The sequence below is a fragment of the Lactuca saligna genome, chromosome 5 (assembly GCF_052625555.1).
Source record: "Lactuca saligna cultivar CGN05327 chromosome 5, ASM5262555v1, whole genome shotgun sequence".
In the NCBI taxonomy this organism is placed as follows: domain Eukaryota; kingdom Viridiplantae; phylum Streptophyta; class Magnoliopsida; order Asterales; family Asteraceae; genus Lactuca; species Lactuca saligna.
In genome coordinates this window covers 250,322,625-250,345,117 of record NC_136421.1, presented here as the reverse complement: position 1 = coordinate 250,345,117, position 22,493 = coordinate 250,322,625, and the positions used below count along the sequence as shown (strand labels likewise).

Genomic DNA, 22,493 nt, shown 5'->3' with positions numbered 1-22,493 from the left:
TATATATATATATATATATATATATATATATATATATATATATATATATATATATATATATATATATATATATATATATATATATATATATATATATATATATATATATATATATAGAGAGAGAGAGAGAGAGAGGGAGATTTAACTTCATCAATTCGCTCAAAAATTTTTGCTCTATTAGATCTATACAACAATAATTAAATTACAATAGGATTAATGGTTTCATCTTATGCAAAACTGCCAATATAGCGTTTTTAAACCACTATCGATACTAATATCACTATATCACCTCTATGGGGAATGTGGGCAAGACGAATATCCGTAGAGTCATCATCAACTTAAAAAAGAATTAGTAGAGTGACCATCAACTTAAAAAAAATTAATCAACAATGAACAAATAATTCAACTCTTAAAAAAAATTATTGGTAGATTATCCATAGTTAATTAACTACCAAAAATTTCTGTAGCTATTTTCCGTAAAAAAAAAAAAAAACCGGATGTTTTCTAGTAGTGAGCTTCATTCGTGAACTTTCAAATTAAATTGTAAATGCTGTTTGTTTGCTAGGTTATACATTTCGGGAAACAAAATGAGGAAATAGACAAGTTTACACCATTATGATGCCCATGACTCTATTATTTAATCAAAATCCGTTATCTTTTTTAATTTCACCGAACTTCTTCGGATCAGAGATGTGCGGCCTTCATACAATTCTACTCTTGATTTGCATTTCTCATCTCTTTGCTATTAATGGCGAAGCTGTTACTCCTAGAGAAACACTTGAGATAATCATAGGTGGTGGTGCTGCGTCTCCATGGCCACGGCCGGAATATCAAGACTGTCCTCCTCCACCTCCACCTCCCCCTCCATGTCTACCAACACCAAGTACACAACCATCGCCAACATTAACACATCCACCATCACCAAAACCACCACATGGACCATCACCAGCAGGTACTTTCGGTGGTTTTGAGAGCGAGCTACTTCGACGATATTATGACGTAATCCAAGCCTTCAAAAAGAAAGTGACAATTGATCCCACAGGCATAACGAAAACATGGGAGGGCAACAATATTTGCGGTGATTACAAAGGGTTCATTTGCGACATCGTACCAGATGTTAACCAAAAGACCATCTCCGGTGTCAACTTCAATAACAGGAATTTGAATGGCCCAAATCTAACCCTCACTGAATTCTTAAGCGGTTTGAAAGATCTCGCATTTTTCCATGCAAATTCCAATAACTTCATCGGCTCCATCCCCGAAGATATCGGCACACTCCGCTACTTATACGAACTTGACCTCAGTAACAACAAATTCTCCGGCAACTTCCCCTACCAAGTCCTCCAAGCCAAGAAGTTAGTATTCCTCGACCTCAGGTTCAACACCTTTTTTGGCGTTGTTCCTCCACAAGTCTTCCTTCTCGGCCTCGACTTGCTCTTCATCAACAACAACAACTTCAAGCAAACACTCCCCGGAAACCTTGGGTCGACCACAGCGCTTTACTTAAGCCTAGCTAACAACAAATTCGTCGGTGGAATCCCTCGGAGTATTGGTCAAGCTTCCAACACCCTACTCGAGGTTCTTTTCTTGAACAACCAGTTAACCGGTTGTTTGCCGTATGAGATCGGACTTTTGAGAAAATCCACGGTGCTCGACGTTGGATTCAACCAGTTAACGGGTCTAATCCCAAGCTCGCTTCAGTGCTTGGAGAAAATGGAGCTTCTGAACTTGGCTCACAATAAGTTCTACCGGATTGTGCCGGAATCTGTGTGCAGCCTACCAAATCTAGTGAATTTCACTGTATCGTATAATTATATCAGTCAGGTTGGGCCAAAGTGTCGGAAGCTGATAACAAGTGGGGTTCTTGATGTGAAGATGAACTGCATTTCGTATCTCCCGAATCAAAGATCGAAAGCCGACTGTGATCGTTTCTTCTCGAATCTTCAACCTTCTTGCACCGATAAAAAATTTCTGACATATATACCTTGCTCCAAAGGGTATTCTGGTAAACAGTTGGAGGCCTCCAACGTTCACTGGGCTACTCCTGCTCCTCTAGTGCGAAGTTATGGTGCTCTTTCGCCACACTAATGAATCTTATGTGTATAATTATTTGTAAATTCGTGAATGTGGTCGAATATTGTTGTATTTCATAAATACAAATAATTGGCAATGCTAAAATTTTGCTAATTAGTGTTGTGTATAATTATCAATATATTGCAAAACTCAAATTCTCAAAAAGTGATATAAAGTTCACATGAAAATTCCATTTGACATTACATTTTTATTAGTCTCAAATTAGACACTTGTTTACTAATTTGTTATATTGATAACTTAACCGGTTAATTGGATTATCTGTTCTGTTGACGTGAAACGCTCACATGTCAGTTTTTGATAATATGATATTTTAACATTACATGATTATGTGACATTACTGGAAATCACATTCTCATAGTGTGTGTGTGTATATATATATATATATATATATATATATATATATATATATATATATATATATATATATATATATATATATACACATGTGTGTGTGGGTGTGGGTGTGTGTGATGATATTCGTTAAAACTCATAGTTTTCCGAGAACCCGAGAATTAAAGGTGGAGCGTTAGATCAAAACTAACTCATTAAGGGTATAATCGTCATCTTAGCAAATCTAATTTAATGTTTAATTTTTTGTGTTATTGAAAATATTAATAATAAAATATGCAAAAATTAACATAATAAATCAAACTTCGATTTTTTTTTAAATAATTTTTGATTTTTTTAAAAAATTGCATATTTTTTAAATTTTTGTAGAAAATATGATTTCTTTTTAAAAAATTTGAAAAAAAAATAATTTTCTAAAAAGATGCAACTTTTTTAAAAAATAGTAAAAAAAATAAAAAAATTGAATATTAAAAATAAAAAAAAAAACTATAATTTTTAACCAAAAAAATCAACGTTTTAGGTGAATATATATACATTTTTTTCAATTACATATATGAATATTTCTTATACTATAATATTTATAAGTAAATCATTAAAAAAAAAACTCATTTTTATTTATTAATCTATAAACACACTAGTATAAGTATTTTATTCGATACAAAATAAAATATAAAAAATAAAAATACTACAAGGATTCAAAGTGTTATTCATCTCTTTGTGTCAAGATTTTCATATTTTCTTCAGTTTATCACTTTTCACATCTTCAATATTTTCAAATTCTTCCAAATCTAAAAAAAAAAAAATGATTAATGCAAGAACACTTACAAAATGCATATTTATATATAATGTAAGATTCACATGTGATTATATCAAGTAAGATTCACATGTGATTATATATTGTGGTATTAAGATGTGATTGTAACTTTTAAAATTGAAATCTTAAATTCAATAGAAAATTAAAAAAAAAAAATTAACAAAGAACACTCACACAAAATACATGTGTGTATATAGACGTAACTCATATTTGATTCGCTTGTGATTTACATATGAATCATATGTAATTCATATGTGATTAATTTGCGATTTACATATGAATTACTTGTGACTCATGTGAATTACATGTGCTTTTATATGTGAATCACATATAATTTATATGTAATTCATTTGTGATTTACATGTGAATTACTTGTGATTTATATGTGAATCACAATGTAATTTATATGTGATTTACTTGTGATTTACATGTGAATCACTACACACTTACAATATTGCTTTCAATTACTTACTAAAATATTAAGCCAATTCACATAAATCACATATGATTTGTAATTGATTATTTTCATTGGCCAATTAATTACTACACACTTATGGATCTGCTTCATATGTGAGATTTATGTATGATTATATAATGTATGATTCATATGTGAGATTTATATATGATTATATAATTTATGCCTCAAACATGGTGATATTATGTAAGATTCATATGTGAATAACGTATAAAAACATATTCACATGTGACCATACTGTAACGCCCGTAGATCTGGGCTAGTTAATTTAGAGAAAATGAGTTTTTGATTGAAGATTATTTAGAACGAGTAATCTTAAAAAAGTTTTAGTATATGCTACAAGGGTTCAACACATATAAAGAACGCCGAAATCCGAGTTATAACGAATAAATTATGGCCCGTTGAAGTTTCACTGCAAAATTAGCACGACACCGGAAAGCGTAAATAGTGAATTTACGATAAAGGACTTTTTAGCCTTAGTAATCTAAGCAAAATTTGTAGTATACATTAAACAGAGAGCGTCCATAAAAAGAACGCCCAAATCTGACTTCGTATGAGGAAGTTATGATTTTTCTAAGATTTAGCATAGCAGTGCAAGGCCCGAAACCCGAATTTTAGTTTGAGCGGTTTTTGTCCTATGCGGCCTAAATGAGAGTTGAAGATCTCATTAATATGAACTCAACGATAAAAAGACAGACGAAAACGGAATCCGTATGAAGGACCTACAACTTCTTTGCAATCATTTAACAGTCTAATCTCCTCCTACTGTTAAATTTAAGATCGGTCAAGAAATAGCCGACGGAGTCTAAATGAAAGTTGTAGATCTTGTTTTTACCTACGCGTGGAAAAAAAATGTCGAAAACAGAGCTCGTATGCGAAAGTTGTGAATTTTTGAAAATTAGTTCATTTCCACCGTCTGTGCGATGCCACGTGTCAGCACCAGGCAGTGTCTGGCTGTCTCCAACGGGTCAGGACATGAATTTATGTTTCACTACGTGAAATGGCCTCCATCCCCCTATAAATAGAGGTGTCCGGTGAAACCAATTCCTCACACCATCCTATTCTACTTTCTATCTCTAAAACTTCTCTCTAGTTCCCCCTTAAGCCCCCTAAAGTCTAGGTAAACCCCCTAGCACCCGAAGGAAGGCTCCTAGAGATCCGAGAAAAAGGGCCTTTCGGCTCATGAATGTTGCTCCATCGAAGCCCGGTTTTCGAGAAAACTTGTTGTAAGTGAGTTACGCCTAACCTATCTTTAGGATAACTTATGTTCTAATATAGTAATGTTATTATGAACTTATAATAAGTACTTGGGCTATTATTATGGGTTATATAAGTATCATTTAACGTTTATATAATAGTAATAATAGCTAGACTATTAATTAGTCTCAGTGAATATTAGACTAAACTCTAGTGGTAATGATACTAAGTTTTTCCCGAGGAAAATTGTGTTAAGAGTAACGAAGTGTTGTCTGAGTGTCGAGTCACCACCTTCTCAAGTGAGTGCATTGTCCCTTTAATCTTACACATATATATGAAGTATTTTATATAAACTACGTTCTATGTGTGCATATTATCTGTATAATTGCTATCTATGCTGGATGAACGATTTTATACAAGTTTTATATGATTTAAACTATATATGTATTTATATCTACATAATATGTTGGGTAAAACTTTGGATGATGAGTTGAGAGGTGATATAGACCATGAGATACGGGTGAGAGGTGGATGATGTGAGAAGCCTTTTTCCCAAATGTTGGCCCCATCATCCACCAGAGTATGGATGACAACCACGGATTATTCTAAATAGTCCAGTGGAACGCTAGCAGGCTCGTAACCTGTAGGTGTTGTGAACGATGTGTTCACTGGTGTACTCTAAAAACTCACTGACCTGCATTGCGAGTGGACTCTCGAAAACAATAATGTCAATAAATGAGATAACCATGGCAGTCGCACCTAATTGACAATACTGGCAGATGCGCCTCATAGAGAATGTCACAATTCTAGCAGATGCGCCTAAGTGATAGAACTAGCATCTATGCTTGACAGCTGTGTCATTGACAATGATGGACTTCGTACCTATTCCTAAGGATAATCCTTAGGAATAAATGAATGAGAAACAGCTGATTCTAAGGGTAGATCCTTAAGAATAAAGAAGATAATGGGGATGGGTAATTGGGTTAAGTGTTTGATGATTAAACATAACAATTATATTATTGTGGGTTAAAAACCCTATGTACTCACCAGGTTTCCCAACCTGACCCACACAGTTTATTTATATCACAGGTGTTGATATGAAGTTACATTACACTGAGAGATTAAGGAGATATAAATCACTAGTGATAATGAATGTAAGTTCTATTTATGCTTATGTTTCTGTATTGACGATAACATCCCAAATGTTTTAAAATGGGGAAAATGACACATACGCCTTATGAAGTTTTTAGGGTTTACTCTTATAGTCACTTAACTTTTTAAATTGCTTTTTAAGGGAACAAATTTGGTTTTGTCTGGTCCAATACGTCCTTTTTGAGAAAACGAAGGGGTAACCCGGTTACCCCTATACCAGCTCACTTATTTTTATATTTTAATTAAGTAAAAAAGTTATAAGGTCCCACAACATTGAATCTCTCTCCTCGATGACTAACAGACCCTTGCATCCCTCTCGTTTTCACTATCTTTTGCAGACTCAACAACCAAACACCCACCTATGTTGTTACTTTTGCTTGCCTTGTTCCATCAGGCCAACCATCCTCCTCCCCTTTGTACATAAAGCCAGAACCAAAAGAGAAGAAGTCGAGAGTTGTCGGGGTAGTCCCCATCCACTCACTCGATACTACTAATTGTGTTAGACCAAGTTCTTTTTCCCTTTGAATCTCTCCTGCTCCTGTCGAGCAGTTACAACCGAGAAACTTGCCAGAGCTGCCATCGCAGCTTGTTTGCTCCCTTAGATCGGCAGTCACTTTCTCTCCTTCACAAATTATGTCTCAAGCAAGGTTGTTCCTTCTGATTCCCTCCATCTCCAACATGATTTCGCACCAAAGGAGTTTTCTGTTTTCAATTTGTGTTTCTTTTCCTGCTCACATATTGACTCCTGGTAATGGTTCTTCTGGTTCTCGATATCTTGGAATTTGGTATCATAATCTGCCTCTCACAGTGTTCTGGGTGGCTAATAGAAACAACCTTGTTCGCGATTTACCTAGAAAGGTAGTTGTACACGAAAATAGAGCTCTAATCCTTTATAATCACTCATTGGCTAAAGTTTGGTCAACCAATAACTTATCCATCACGAGTAGTTTCAGTCATGTTCTCCAGTTAACAAACTCCGGTAATCTTATAATTAGAGATGATGGAAGAAAGAAAACCATTTTCTGGGAGAACTTTGATTTTCCAACTGACACAATTTTATCAGATTCGAAACCTGAGTGGAAATTAGATGTTGGATTGCAAAGGTTCATTAGATCTTGGAAGGATATTGAAGATCCCTTTCTCTTTGTAGTAAATCGGCAACCACCAGACGATTTGTTGCTTAGTGTTTCCTTCTTCACTATAGTCGTTCAATCATGTTTCTTTTTTTTTTTTTTCCTTTGATCGATTAGACAAGTGACAACGGGGGGCATAAAATCCCTAATTTCTTTTGTTTTCTAGGTAACAATTATTCAATTGAGAGAGAGAGAGAGAGAGAGAGAGAGAGAGATAGGTATGGGTGGCCCTCAAGTTTTTGGTCTCCTAAATTTTGTGATGGTGTTGCTCGGCAGGAGGAAGAAGGGAGGGGCCCAAGTTTTGGGTATGTGGCACTCAAACCGGTTATAGCTAGTCAAGAGGACTAAAAAGATAGGTAGACCAAAGTTTTTCCTTCGTAAAGCCACTTTTTAAGTTAAGTGACTAAAAGAGTTTACCTTAAAAAGTTTATAGGGCGTATATGTTATTTTCCCTTTTAAAATGAATAAAAATACTTTTCTTCGAAAATGCTTTGATAACGTATTTATCATGTTTTACTAGGAACAAATTTCGGAACATATCTATTAAAAGGGGTACTCTGATTTTTATAAAGCATAAACAAAATCGGTCTTTTCTAGCCGTGAAAATGGGGATGCCACAGTTGGTATCAGAGCATTAGTTTAAGCGAACTAGGAATAAGGATTTATTTATAGACTTAAACTTAGAATGCTAAGAGATGATCAAGAGGAGTGTGTCTAATAAAATTTAGATAATACACATGAATAGACACAAGCACTAGCTTATTTAGGAAAAAATGACTAACATGCTTTTATGTGCTAAATGATTTATGATATGCATTATATGATCGGATCTATGCTCTATTGCCGACTGGATATGGAAATTTTATTTGATCATATTTCTAAATGTTTAAATACGGTATTAGAACTGGCATGTAACTTTTCGGAGTAATAAGGAGGATTACGCGTCTAAACCTTCTCTATTTATATTCTCGTCTAGATACACTAAACGCATGCTTTCGTGAAAATAATGTCATGGTAAAGACTCATAGAGAATTGAGTAAATAGAGGAAATGAAAAGGCTTATGATAATGAATGACACCTATCAGAAGATATCTTAAGAGTGGTATCTTGCCTTTAAAATATGTCATACAGTGCGTTTAGAAGAGTAAGGTACGTATGAAGTACTCCTCCGTTTGGTGGAATGATAGAACGATGGGCATAATTCCTGAAGTTGTCCCATCGTATGGCATTTCCACAACCAACCGAGTTAAAACAGAATTGATAATTGAATATTCGCATGGAAGAAGTTATAGTAGAGTCTAAGGAAAATTATATGATTGTTTGGACACATCTGTATGTGTTAAAATTGTTTTTGTGATAATAAATTGGAAGACTGCAAGAAAATAATTAGGACGAGTATGAGTAGGTGTGAATGGTAGTAGAGGCCTATACTACCAGAAGCACAGGACTCACGCTTAGATCAGGGAAAGTCACAAGGTTACCAACAAGCTACTAACTGATACCGTTTTATTCAAGTATGTCGTTACCATCGTTTCGTTAATGACTAAGAAGATTATTGTTATTCCGACCCTAGTGGTCATATCAAATCGAGTCCGACTAAGATGAATATGCTACGTGGTTCAGAGAACCAATTTCGATGTAGCATCTGACTTAAGTTAGAAGATTGAAGTGAAAGATAATCGAGGCGATCAATAGAAGTATCGCGAATCTCCGTTAAAGTAAGAAGCTCTTAGCTAGAAATACTACATGTTAGAATGTGATTATATCATAATAGAACATGAAGGAAGATGCAGTCTGTTCTGGAATTTGACTCTAAAAGACCTGAGTCTAAGCATTGCAACATACGATGATAGGTCATTAGAACGTGACCCATCGGTCTATTGTAGAAATCAAAGGACTTATCTTAAGTACATTAATAAGAAGAAGGAGTCTCCAGTAAGGATCAAGATTGTGAATCGAAGGTCTTCATTAAAGTTCTAACATGAGACAGAGAGTGGGAGCGAGATCGAGAGCCGCCTGCAGTCAAGAAGTCAAAGAGTTAGATACGCATTCAAAGGAACATAGAAGTTACGATTATTATCTAGGATGAAGAGATAACGTATGAAGTGATTATACAACCCTATTTTGTTGATTATTCTGGGATGTAATCATCCTAAGGGGGAGATAATTGTAACGTCCGTAGACCCCGCCTAGTCAATTTAGAGACATTGAGCATCAAAAATGAGTTTTTGATGGAAGATTATTTAGAAGGAGTAATATTAACCAAGTTTTAGTATATGCTACAAGGGTTCTGTACATATAAAGAACATCGAAATCCAAGTTATAACGAAGAAGTTATGGCCCGTCGAAGTTTCACGAAAAAACCGACACGGTACCGGGAAGCGTAAAGAGTGAATTTACGATAGAGGACTTTTTAGTCTTAGTAATCTAAACAAAATTTGTAGTATACGTTAAACCGATATCATCCATAAAAAGAACGCCCAAATCAAACTTCGTATGAGGAAGTTATGATTTTTCTAACATTTGGCATAGCAGTGCAAGGCCCGAAACTCAAATTTTAGTTCGAGTGGTTTTTGGCCTACACGACCTAAATGAGAGTTTAAGATCTCATTAATAGGAACTCAATGATAAAAATACAGACAAAAACAGAGTCTGTATGAAGGAGTAATGACTTCTTCGCGGTCATTTAACAGTCTAATCTCCTCCTATTGTTAAATTTAAGATCAATCGAGAATTAGCCGACGAAGTCTAAATGAAAGTTGTAGATCTTGTTTTTACCCACGCGTCGAAAAAAGAACGTAAAAAATGGAGCTCGTATGCGAAAGTTATGAATATTTGAAAATTGGCTGATTTCTACCCTCTGTGCGATGTCACGTGTCAGCACCAGGTTGTGCTTGGCTATCTATAGCGGGTCACGAAGTGAATTTATGTTTCACTACATGAAATGGCCTCCATCCCCCTATAAATAAAGGTGTCGGGTGAAACCAATTCATCACACCATCCTATTCTACTTTCTATCTCTAAAACTTCTCTCTAGTTCCCCTTAAGCCCCCTAAAGTCTAGGTAAACCCCCTAGCACCAAAGGAAGCCCCGAGGCTCCCGGAGACCCGAGAAAAAGGGCTTTTTGGCTCGGGAATGTTGCTCCAGTGAAGCTCTGTTTTCGACAAAAACTCGTTGTAAGTGAGTTACGCCTAACCTATCCTTATGATAACTTATGTTCTAATATAGTAATGTTATTAGGAACTTATAATAAGTAGTTGGGCTATTATTATGGGTTATATAAGTAGTATTTAACGCTTATATAATAGTAATAATATCTAGACTATTAATTAGTCTCGGTGAGTATTAGACTAAACTCTAGTGGTAATGATACTAGGTTTTTTGCCCAACGAAAATTGTCTTAAGAGTAACGAAGTGTTGTTCGAGTGCCGAGTCACCACCTTCTCAAGTGAGTGCATGGTCCCTTTCATCTTACACATAGATATGAAGTATTTTATATACATTACGTGCTATGTGTGCATATTATCTATATAATTGCTATTTATGCAGGATGAACGATTTTATATGAGTTTTATATGATTTAAACTGTAACAGCCCAAATTACCAAGAAAAATTTTCATTTAATTTAATGAACATATTGAAGTAAAACCATGAATCCCGCATTTAGTTTTCTTTTTAGAACATCATCCATTACATTATATAAATCATCAAAGTGTCCTCCAACATATTAGTGAAAGAGAGAGAGAGAGAGATAGAGTGCACGTCGCGCCATCACGCCTTGCCCTTGCCCTTTGGCTTCGATGTACCTGAAACAATTCAACAACCTGTAAGCGAAATTGTTAGTGAGTCCCCCAGAGCATACATCACACCACGCATACACATATCATAGTAGAAAATCAAGCTACAAACATATCACATTAGCCATGCATACATAAAACCAACAAGAATGCCATGGGCTACCCCACATGGGCTTATGTCCAATGCCATGGGCTACCCCACATGGTATTTACCTAGGATTGCCATGGGCTACCCCACATGGTCTTACATCCAATTCCACGAGCTCCCCCGGGGTCATCATGCAAAACATATGATCACATAACATATCAAAACACAGAGTGATTTCACATATACATAGCACCTCATGGGCCAGCCTTGGTGCCGTAGACCCATGGGTATGGTGAGACTCACCTACGTCCGAAGAATACAAATATTTTCCTTCTAATGATCCGCGACCTCCCGAACTGAATAATAACAATAATAATATAATCAATGATTGGTCCATAATTTATCCCAATGAAGGACCCAACCTTTAAACCCTACCCCAAAGGCCGTATCACCCTTTCTTTGCAAATGGTCCAAAAGTCTAAGTCCAATATCCTTAATGGGCACCTTGGCCCAATAAGGCCCAACCGATAAGTCCATGGCCCAAACCGATGAAAAGGCCTCTAACTCACAAAATCCAATCAGGCCCAACAACCAAATTGAGGCTCAGAAGTTCGTCAGCCCAAAACAGGAACGGCCTAAAATACCCTATTTACCCTTCAGGTACGCGCAACGTACCAGGCCTTCAAGGGCTACGCGTAGCGTACATAGGGTACGCCCGACGTAAGTCCCAGTTAAGTGCTTTCCCCATTAAGTGCTGAGTATTCCATTCTTCTACGTCCAGAATCTAGATATGAGTTCATTAACACCTCTTAAGGCATAAAGTTGTTAACTTTATGCCCTTGCATGTCCCTTATACCTCCAAAATCATCATTAAGACCTCTCTAAAGTCTTTAACTCACACATAAGGTCAAGACCTCCACCAATATCCTATTTTTATGCACCGAAATGGCCTAAGGACTTTAGATTTGACCTTATTATTGAATGGGGACGATCTAGCCAACAAATGAGGTCCATAATTCATTAGAGGGACCAACTACAAAAACCCTAGCTAGATTTAAAGAACAAAGAGGAAAGATGCAAGATTTTTACCTCTAGGAGCTTTGTAAGATGATTATAATGCAAGATCTTGAAGCACCCACTCAATCCAAGCTTGCTTGACCAACTCCTTTTCTTGAAATGAACACTAAAGACCACAAATGCACTCTATTAAAGCTCAAAGATCGTCTCTCAAGGCTTTCAGAAGTGAAATGATGCTCAAGGGCAGTGGAGGCTCTCTATGGTTTAGTCTAAAGGGCTTAAAGTCGTTTATGTAGGCCTCAATTCCATACATTAGGGTTTTTGATCCCTGGCGCGTACACCCCGCGTAGTACATGGTACGCCCAGCGTACCTCCAAACATCCGTGACCAATAAGGGACCTAGTACGCTAAGTGTACACTCAAGTACGCCCAGCGTACTAAGGAACTATTTATCCAATATTTCTTATTTAACGGTTTTAGGTCAAACCATTTATTTATAGATGTTACAACTCTCCCCCACTTAAACCAGACTTCGCCCTTGAAGTCCACGACTGAAAATAATTTAGGGTAATGCTCCCGCATCTCCTTCTCTGGCTCTCACGTCCACTCGGAGCCCCTTCGATGCTACCATTGCACCTTCACCAACTTTACTTCCTTTTTCCGAAGTGCTTTCGTCTTCCTGTTTAGTATGGAAATTGGCCTCTCGATATAATTCAGACCCCCATCCACCTGAATGTCATCCAAAGGTATAACTGTGGGCTTGTTAGCGATACACTTTCGAAGCTGAGATACGTAGAAAGTGTTGTGAATATGACTAAGCTCCTCAGGGAGCTCTAATCGATAAGCCACCTTGCCTACTTGGGCTAGGATCCTGAACGGACCTATAAATCGAGGGCCCAACTTACCTCTCTTACGGAACTTGATAATCCCCTTCCAGGGTGACACCTTCATCAAGATAAAATCCCCCACCTGAAACTCAAGATCCGATCGTCGTCGATCAACATAAATCTTCTGACGGCTCTATGCGACCCGCAACCGGTCGTGTACCTACTGATCAACCCGGTGGTCTTGAGAACCACCTCGGTGCTTCCCATGACCCGATGTCCAACCTCATCCCAACATACGGGGGTCCTGCACCTCTAACAATATAACATCTCAAATGGAACTATATCGATACTGGCATGATAACTGTTATTGTATGAGAACTCTGCCAGTGGGAGATATGTATCCCAACTTCCTCCAAAATCCATCATGCATGCTCGCAGCATGTCTTCTAATGTCTGGATCGTCCTCTCACTTTGTCCATCAGTTTGAGGGTGATATGTTGTACTAAAATGTAGCTAAGTACCCAGTTTTTCAAGGAAATTTTTCCAAAACCTGGATGTAAACTGCACATCCCTATCTGAAACCACCAACATCGGTACCCCGTTCCTGGCCGCCACTTCTCGAACATAGATGTCTGCTAACTTTTTTGCGGATATGCTCATGGAGATCGGAATGAAGTGGGCACTCTTTGTCAGTCTGACCACGATGACCCATATGGCATCCACTCCCCTCGCCGTCCTTGGTAGCTTCGTAATGAAGTCCATAGTGATCTCTTCCAACTTCCACATGAGAATAGGTAACGGATGAACCTTGCCATGAGGCCGCTGGTGCTCGACCTTGACCTTCCTGCAGGTCATGCACCGCTCCACAAACCAAGAGATTTCTTGCATCATGTAGGGCCACCAATAACTAAGCCTCAAGTCCCTATACATTTTTGTTGCCCCGGGATGTATAGAGAACTTGGACTTATGAGCCTCCTCCAACGGTCTATGTCTCACTCCCCCTGCCAATGGTACCGACACTCGACCACACTGAGTAAAAAGGCTGCGGCTATCCTTAACAAACAATGGATACTGGCCCCGTATTTTCTCTATTTTCCAATTTTCCTTCTTTACCCCCTCAACCTGAGCTCCTCTAATCATATCCAACAAAGGTGAAGTCACCGTCATCCCTATACAAATGTCCCTAACCGGGGACCCCTCCGCTTTGCGACTCAAAGAATCAGCCACCATGTTGGCCTTCCCTGGATGGTATATGATTTCGCAATCATAGTCCTTGAGTACATCCAACCATCTCCTCTGTCTCATATTAAGGTTCTGCTGATCTATCAAATATTTTAGGCTCTTGTGATCAGTATAGATAGTAAACCGCACCCCGTACAAATAGTGCCTCCAAATCTTGAGGGCGAACATCACCGCTCCCAATTCCAGGTCATGCGTGGGGTAATTTGCCTAGTGGGGCTTCAAATGCCTCGAGACATAAGAAATTAGATGCCCTCGCTGCATCAATACTGCTCCCAACCCTGAAATCGATGCATCACAATATAACACCAAATCGTCCAACGCCTCAGGCAGTACTAAGACTAGAGCCTCGCATAACTTCTGCCTCAGAGTCTTAAAAGCCCTCCGTTGATCCTCATCCCATTGAAAAGTCACATTCTTCTTGGTCAAACAGGTCAATGGCATAGCAATCTTGGATAAATCTTCGATAGTAACATGCTAAACCCAAAAAGCTACAAATCTCCGAGGCATTCCTCGGTACCCCCCCCCCCCCATCGCATCACAGCCTCCACCTTCGTTGGATCAACCAAAATACCTTTTTGATTGATGTCATGCCCTAAAAACTGCACTTTCGGTAGCCAGAAATCACATTTGGAGAACTTTGCATAAAGCTTTTCCTACCTCAAAGTCTCCAGTACCTCTCTCAAATGTTGTTCGTGTTGCTCTCTGGTTTTGGAGTAAACTAGGATATCGTCGATAAAAACGATCACCGACTGATCCAGCATCGGTCTGCATACCCTATTCATGAGATCCATGAATGTTGCCCGAGCATTGGTGAGCACGAATGCATCACCACAAACTCATAATGTCCATAATGGGTTCTGAAAGCTGTCTTCGGTATATCCTCATCCCTAATCCTCATCTGATGATACCCGGATCGGAGATCAATCTTGGAGAACCAAGATGCACCCTGAAGCTGATCAAATAAATCGTCGATCCTTGTCAAAGGATAGCGGTTCTTAACCGTCAGCTTGTTCAGATCCCTATAATCAATACACATTATGTGTGTCCCGTCTTTCTTCTTCAAGAAAAGAATCGGTGCATCCCACAGGGAACTACTCGGATGTATGAACCCTCGGTCTAACAGCTCCTAAAGCTGCATAGATAACTCCTGCATCTCGGGTCGTGCCAACTGATATGGTGCCTTTGCTATTAGGGCGGCACCTGGCACCAAGTCAATACGAAACTCCACCTGCCTCTCCGGAGGCACCCCCAGTAGCTCTTCGTGGAAAACGTCCTAAGAGTATCGAACAACTAGCACACTTCCCACATCCTTCGTGGTCCATACCCTTGTATCTGCAATATAAGCCAGAAATCCTGAGCAACCCTGCTGTGGAAACCTCCTTGCCCTCGCAGCTAAACAGAGAATTGGTCCCTATAAGGCCCCCTCACAATGAATAACCAGATCTCCCCCACTGGAGGTTCGAATCCGGACCAACTGTCACTCGTAATCGATCATGGCCCCATTGGCCCCCAGCCAGTCCATCCCGACAATCACCTTCAGCCCCCGCAACGGTATCTGAACTAGGTCGACTCGAAATCTCTCTCCAAGTACATTCAGGACATAGTCCCGATACAACCTTGCAACACAAATGGTGCGGTCATCTGCAATCTCAACCTTGAGGGGGAATCCAAGATCCCCAGCGTGTCCCAGAATTTCTTGCTAAGCACAAGAGACACAAACGATCGGGTAGAACCCGAGTCAAGCAAGACATGCGTAGTAATACCATTGACTAAAAAGGTCCCTGAATAAACATAATATAAACATAAGCCATACAATTTCAATGAGCAAAAAAATAATAGATACATACCAGCCACGACGTCTAGTGTAGCCCAAGCCTCCTCAGTAGTCTGCTGGAACGCATGGCTCCTAACCGCCGGGATATCTACCTTAGCAGGGTGGCCATCAGTGATCCTCAGGGTGGAGGGTGCGGGTACTGCCACCACTCCTCCTCCTCCCTGCAACCTTGGACATTCGGCCTTTTTATGTCCTGTTTGATTGCAGTGGAAACATATCAAGCCCTTCTTGGGGCAATCCTTACTCATGTGGCCCTGCTGGCCACAAGAGTAACATCCTGACATCTCAGCCGACCTACACGCCTTGCTATGGAATCTCCCACACTTGGTACATCAAACCCGGCCTTGCTGGCCCTTACCCGAAGAATCAGAGGTCTTAGGCTTCTTAGCCTAACCCACTACTGTCTGAACCTGCTCAGTCTTCCGCTTCATTCGAGTATCCAACTCTATTTCCCTCTTGCGGGCCTTGTCCACCATCTCGTTTAAGGTCTTGCCCCCTGTAAACCTCACAAACTCTCGGATATCGTCCCTCGGCATTGAATTATATCAGGTCCGTCTCATTTGTTCATCGGTAGCATACTACGGAATCAATAAAGCTCGTTCCCGGAACTTGGCGGTGATCTCTGCTACAGTCTCGGTGGTTTGTTGCAAGTCATGAAACTCCCTTACTAACTGTTGCACCTTAATAGGCGGTGCAAACTCCAAATCAAACCGTTGTACAAACTCAGCCCATGTCATCTCAGCCACTCCAGCTGGCCCCACCTAGCTAGTAACCTCACCCCACCAGTCGCGAGCCCTGTCGCTCAATATACACGAAGCAAACCCAACCTTTGCCACTTCCGGGCATGAACTCGTGTGCTGGGCATTCTCAATATCCGCTACACATCGACGGCTGACAATGGGGTCCTTGACCACGAAGAATTTCGACGCCCCACACGTCTTGAACTCCCGGAAGGAGGGAGTTCGGGTCACAATCTGTCCCGCTGCTAACTCCGTCTTGAAAGATCTAAGTCTCTCCTCCAGAATCTTCATAATACCCTCCTTGACCGTCCCAAAAATGATTGGATCATGTCAAGGATGCCCCTGGTAACCCCAGCTGCAATGAGCTCTCGCAACCTCTCATCAATAACATCAGTAGTGTGTCCAGATCCCGATCCCGATCTTGCCCCTCCTGCTCCAAATCATGTCACCACCATTCTAACTAAAATTCCGTAAATAGTAAAGATCAGTATTTCCATATAATGGATATTTCCACATCGGTCCTCCTTGGGGTTTTTGGATCCATTAGTGCGTTGGGTACAAGTTTTGTGCTTCTAGTAGTACGAGCCCAATACTATCTTCAACACCTACATGTACCTTTCTCCAGTGCTCTATCCGATAACTCCAATTCGTCCCATAACCAAACCATATCCTGCATTTACCGCATATCTCAATCTCAGACCATCCTAAGATTTCCTCTACCCATAACAATCACTTTCATCATAACAGGTTGCTCTTATGCATGCAAATTATACACAGAGAAGGGATCAAATAGACTTTTGAATAAAAGATTCTACCCTAAGACCACAACCAAACAAGGAATAGGAAATAAGTCCAAATCGATCATTCTGAGGCTATAAGCTCCTAACCATATACAATTTTAAAAACATACACATATCAAATTCCACATAATCAACATGGTTCAAAATCGGTATAACATGGCTAACATAATTGGGGAACTACTTACTTGGCTCGGCTAATCGCGTGCGTTCCACTCTCAACTTTTCATTTTTATGTTATTATTTTGAAAACATTTCTACTATTCCTTAGTTTGAGTCCCGACACACTCGATAGTGTGCCTGAATCCCCCAAACCAAGGTTTTGATACCAACTTGTAACAGCCCAAATTACCAAGAAATATTTTTATTTAATTTAATGAACATATTGAAGTAAAACCATGAATCCCACATTTAGTTTTTCTTTAAAAACATCATCCATTACATTATATAAATCATCAGAGTCTCCTCCAACATATTAGTGAAAGAGAGAGATACATTGCACGTCGCGCCATCACTCCTTGCCCTTGCCCTTTGGCTCTGATGTACCTGAAACAATTCAACAACCTATAAGCGAAATGCTTAGTGAGTTCCCCAAAGCATACCTCACACCACGCATACACATATTATAGTAGCAAATCAAGCTACAAACGTATAACATATGCCAAGCATACGTAAAACTAGCAAGAATGCCATGGGCTACCCCCACATGGTCTTTACCTAGGACTGCCATAGGCTACCCCACGTGATCTTACATCCAATGCCATGGGCTACCCCATATGGTCTTTACCTAGGACTGGCATGGGCTACCCCACATGGTCTTACATCCAATGCCACGGGCTCCCCCCCGGGGTCTTCATGCAAAACACACGATCACATAACATATCAAAACACAGAACGATTACACATATACATAACACCTAATAGGTCATCCTTGATGTCGTAGACCCATGGGTATGGTGAGCAGACTCACGTCCGCCCGAAGAATACAAATATTGTCCTTCTAATGATCTGCGACCTTCCGAACTGAATAATAACAATAATAATATAATCAATGATTGGTCCATAATTTATCCCAAGGAAGGGTCCAACCTTTAAACCCTACCCCAATAGCCCAATCATCCTTTCTTTGCAAATGGTCCAAAAGTCTAAGTCCAATATCCTTAATGGGCACCTTGGCCCAATAAGGCCCAACCGATAAGTCCATGGCCCAAACCGATGAAAAGGCCTCTAACTTACAGAATCCAATCAGGCCTAACAACCCCAATTGAGGACCAGAAGTTCGTCAGCCCAAAACAGGAACGACCCAAACTACCCTGCATACGCCCAGCGTACCCTTCAGGTATGTGCAGCGTACCGGTCCTTCAAGGGCTACGCGTAGCATACACAGGGTACGCCCATCGTAAGTCCCAGTTAAGCACTTTCCCTATTAAGTGCTTATTATTCCATTCTTCTACGTCCAGAATCTAGATATGAGTTCATTAACACCTCCTAAGGCATAAAGTTGTTAACTTTATGCCCTTTCATGTCCCTTATACCTCCAAAATCATCATTAAGACCTCTCTAAAGTCTTTAACTCACACATAAGGTCAAGACCTCCACCAATATCCTATTTTTATGCACCTAAATGGCCTAAGGACTTTAGATCTGACCTTATTATTGAATGGGGACGATCTAGCCAACAAATAAGGTACATAATTCATTCGAGGGACCAACTACAAAAACCCTAGCTAGATTTAAAGAACAAAGAGGAAAGATGCAAGCTTTTTACCTCTAGGAGCCTTGTAAGATTATTATAATGCAACATCTTGAAGCACTCACTCAATCCAAACTTGCTTGACCAACTCCTTTTCTTGAAATGAACACTAAAGACCATAAATACACTCTATTAAGGCTCAAAGATGGTCTCTCAAGGCTTTCAGAAGTGAAATGATGCTCAAAGGCAGTGGAGGCTCTGTAGGGATTAGTCCAAAGGGCTTAAAGTCATTTATATAGGCCTTAAGTCCATAAATTAGGGTTTTTGATCCCTGGCGTGTATGCCCCGCGCAATTCATGGTACGTCCATCGTACCTCCAAACATCCACGACCAAGAAGGGACCTAGTACGCTAAGCGTACACTCAAGTACGCCCAACGTGCTAAGGGACTATTTATGTAATAATTCCAATTTAAAGGTTTTAGGTCATACCATTTATTTCTAGATGTTACATAAACTGTATATGTATTTATATCTACATAATATGTTGGGTAAAACATGGGTAGATGGAATATGAGTTGGATAATGAGTTGAGAGGTGATATGGACCATGAGATAAGGGTGAGAGGTGGACGATGTGAGAAGCCTTGTTCCCAAATGTTGTCCCTGTCATCTAGCAGAGTATGGATGACAACCACGGATTATTCTAAACAGTCTAGTGGAACACTAGCAGACTCGCAACCCTGTAGGTGTTGTGAACGATGTGTTCACCGGTGTACTCTAAAAGATCATTGACCTGTATTGCGAGTGGACTCTCAGAAACAATACTGTCAATAAACGAGATAACCCTGCCCCGATAACTTTCGGGTATCTTATCGGGGCGCCCCATTGGGTTTCGGGTTTCCCCGTCGGGTTTTAGGTATCTTATCGGGTTTACAACAACTGATAACGAAATCTTTATTCTCTTTTAGGGTACCCCAATGTTTTATAAAATATACATGTTCTAGCAACTCTTTAAAATTAAAAACATGATGCATCACTTTAATAAAATAAACTGGACGTTATATAAAAAATTATTTGATTTAAGTTTTGTTTAATACGTCAAAACACATAAAAATGATCATTAACACCAAATTGTTAATAACTAAAAAAATTGTCCACGATAAGTATTTTATATTTGAACGTGTACAATTAACAGTAAAATTTTTTGAACATATATATATATATATATATATATATATATATATATATATATATATATATATATATATAATCGGGGCGGGGCAGGGCGGGGCGAGGATAACCCACTCCCTGCCCCGAACCCGATAAAAAACCCGATAACGACCCGTTACCCGACCCGAAATGATCGGGTTTCGGGTTTCCCCATCGGATTCGGGTTTTCTTTGCCATCCCTAGAAAATACCGGTAGATGCGCCTCATAGAAAATGTCACAATTCTGGCAGATGCGCCTAAGTGATAGAACTAGCAGCTGTGTTTGAAAACTGTGTCATTAACAACGATGGACTTCGTACCTATTCCTTAGGATAATCCTTAGGAATGAATGAATGAGAAATAGCTGATTTTTAAGTTAGATCCTTAAGAGTGAAGAAGATAATGGGGATGGGTAATTGGGTTAACTGTTTGATGATTAAACATGACAATTATATTATTGTGGGTTCAAAACCCTATGTAGTCACCAGGTTTCCAAACCTGACCCACTCAGTTTATTTATATCAGAGGTGTTGATATGAAGTCATATTACACTGAGAGATTAAGGAGATATAAATCACTAGTGATAATGAATGTAAGTTTTGTTTATGCTTATGTTTCTGTATTGACGATGACATCTCAAATGTTTTAAAATGAACAAATATACTTTCTTCGGAAATGTTTTGATAACGTATTTATCATGTTTTACTGGGAATAAAGTCCGCAACATTTTTATTAAAATGGGTACTCTAATTTTTATAAAGTATAAACAAAATCGATCTTTTCTGAACGTAAAAATAGAGATGTAAGACATGCCATGTAATATTCACATATGGATGTATCATGTAATATTCAAATGTAAATATAGCTCGTAACATTCACATATAAATATCTAAACGTACTAGAATTCCAAAGAATTGAGTAATGAAGGAAATATATTTTTCTGTGTGCATAAACAGTTTGCATTTCAAGGGCCAAGAATAATTTTACGTTCCAGACAAGGCTTCTTCTGTGCAAGAAGTCCACTTAACCTTTATATTAGTCAATAAATTGATCATGTTGATATTGTACATATATAAAGCCAAAAAAAAATCATAGAAAATCTAGAAAATATTGATACATGTAAGAACACGGTTTGGCTACAATACATACCTCTCCAACATAATGAACTATGAAATTTGTGCATGACAACTTGGGCTTGATATATCGTTCTGGTTTTTGAAAGTATGAGAAAGATTATTTGCAAATGTCTCATGTGTTGACTTTGGAAGCATAAAAAAAATAATAAATAGTAAATAATAAATAATAAATAATTATGAAATAAACTTAAATAAATACATCGTAAATCTGCACTAGCTGATAACTAATATTATTGTTATACCAAGCTTTATTATGAAGAGCAATTATACCACCAGCTTTTTGCAATATAGATACCACTATAGAGTTTTGTATAATTTAAAGGATTCATAATTAAAAAGAACTAGTCAAAAAACAAAGTCAACAGTAAACTTCAAAAGTTATCAAAATCGATTTAATAACATATTAAAATGGATTCAATAACATATTAAAAGAACAATAAATCAACAAAACATCCATATCCTTCTCCTATGGAATTGCATAGCAAAAATAAACATATAAACATGTAGAATATGAACGAACATATAACAACACTATTAAGAAATTTCCAGTTTTCTAATAAATTAATGAAATTTGACAAAACGAAAGCTAAAAATATGTGTTAACAGAGAGAATATATAATCAAATTTTATTGTATCTTCAGGATAATTCAAAAACCATCATTGGCTTCAATAAAAATAATACAAATTAACTGATGACTATAAAAAGAAACTTCAATCGGTAATTATTAAATTTGAACTTAGTTACACAAAATGTATTAGTATCATGTTTAAGAAAAAATGTTGTGACACCTCAAATTTTAAACCAAAATTTTCATTTCTAATTTACAAAAAATTAAGTTTTCACAATCCAAGTTATCAAATACATAATTATCAAAAACAACTAGTATCACAAAATATCGG

The 22,493-nt window shown here is 38.4% G+C and overlaps 1 pseudogene; it reads left to right on the top strand.

Moving 5' to 3' along the window:
* Positions 1–586: 586 nt before the first annotated feature.
* LOC145047333 (uncharacterized protein At4g06744 pseudogene) lies at positions 587–2,238 on the top strand (annotated as a pseudogene).
* The last annotated feature ends 20,255 nt before the right edge of the window (positions 2,239–22,493 follow it).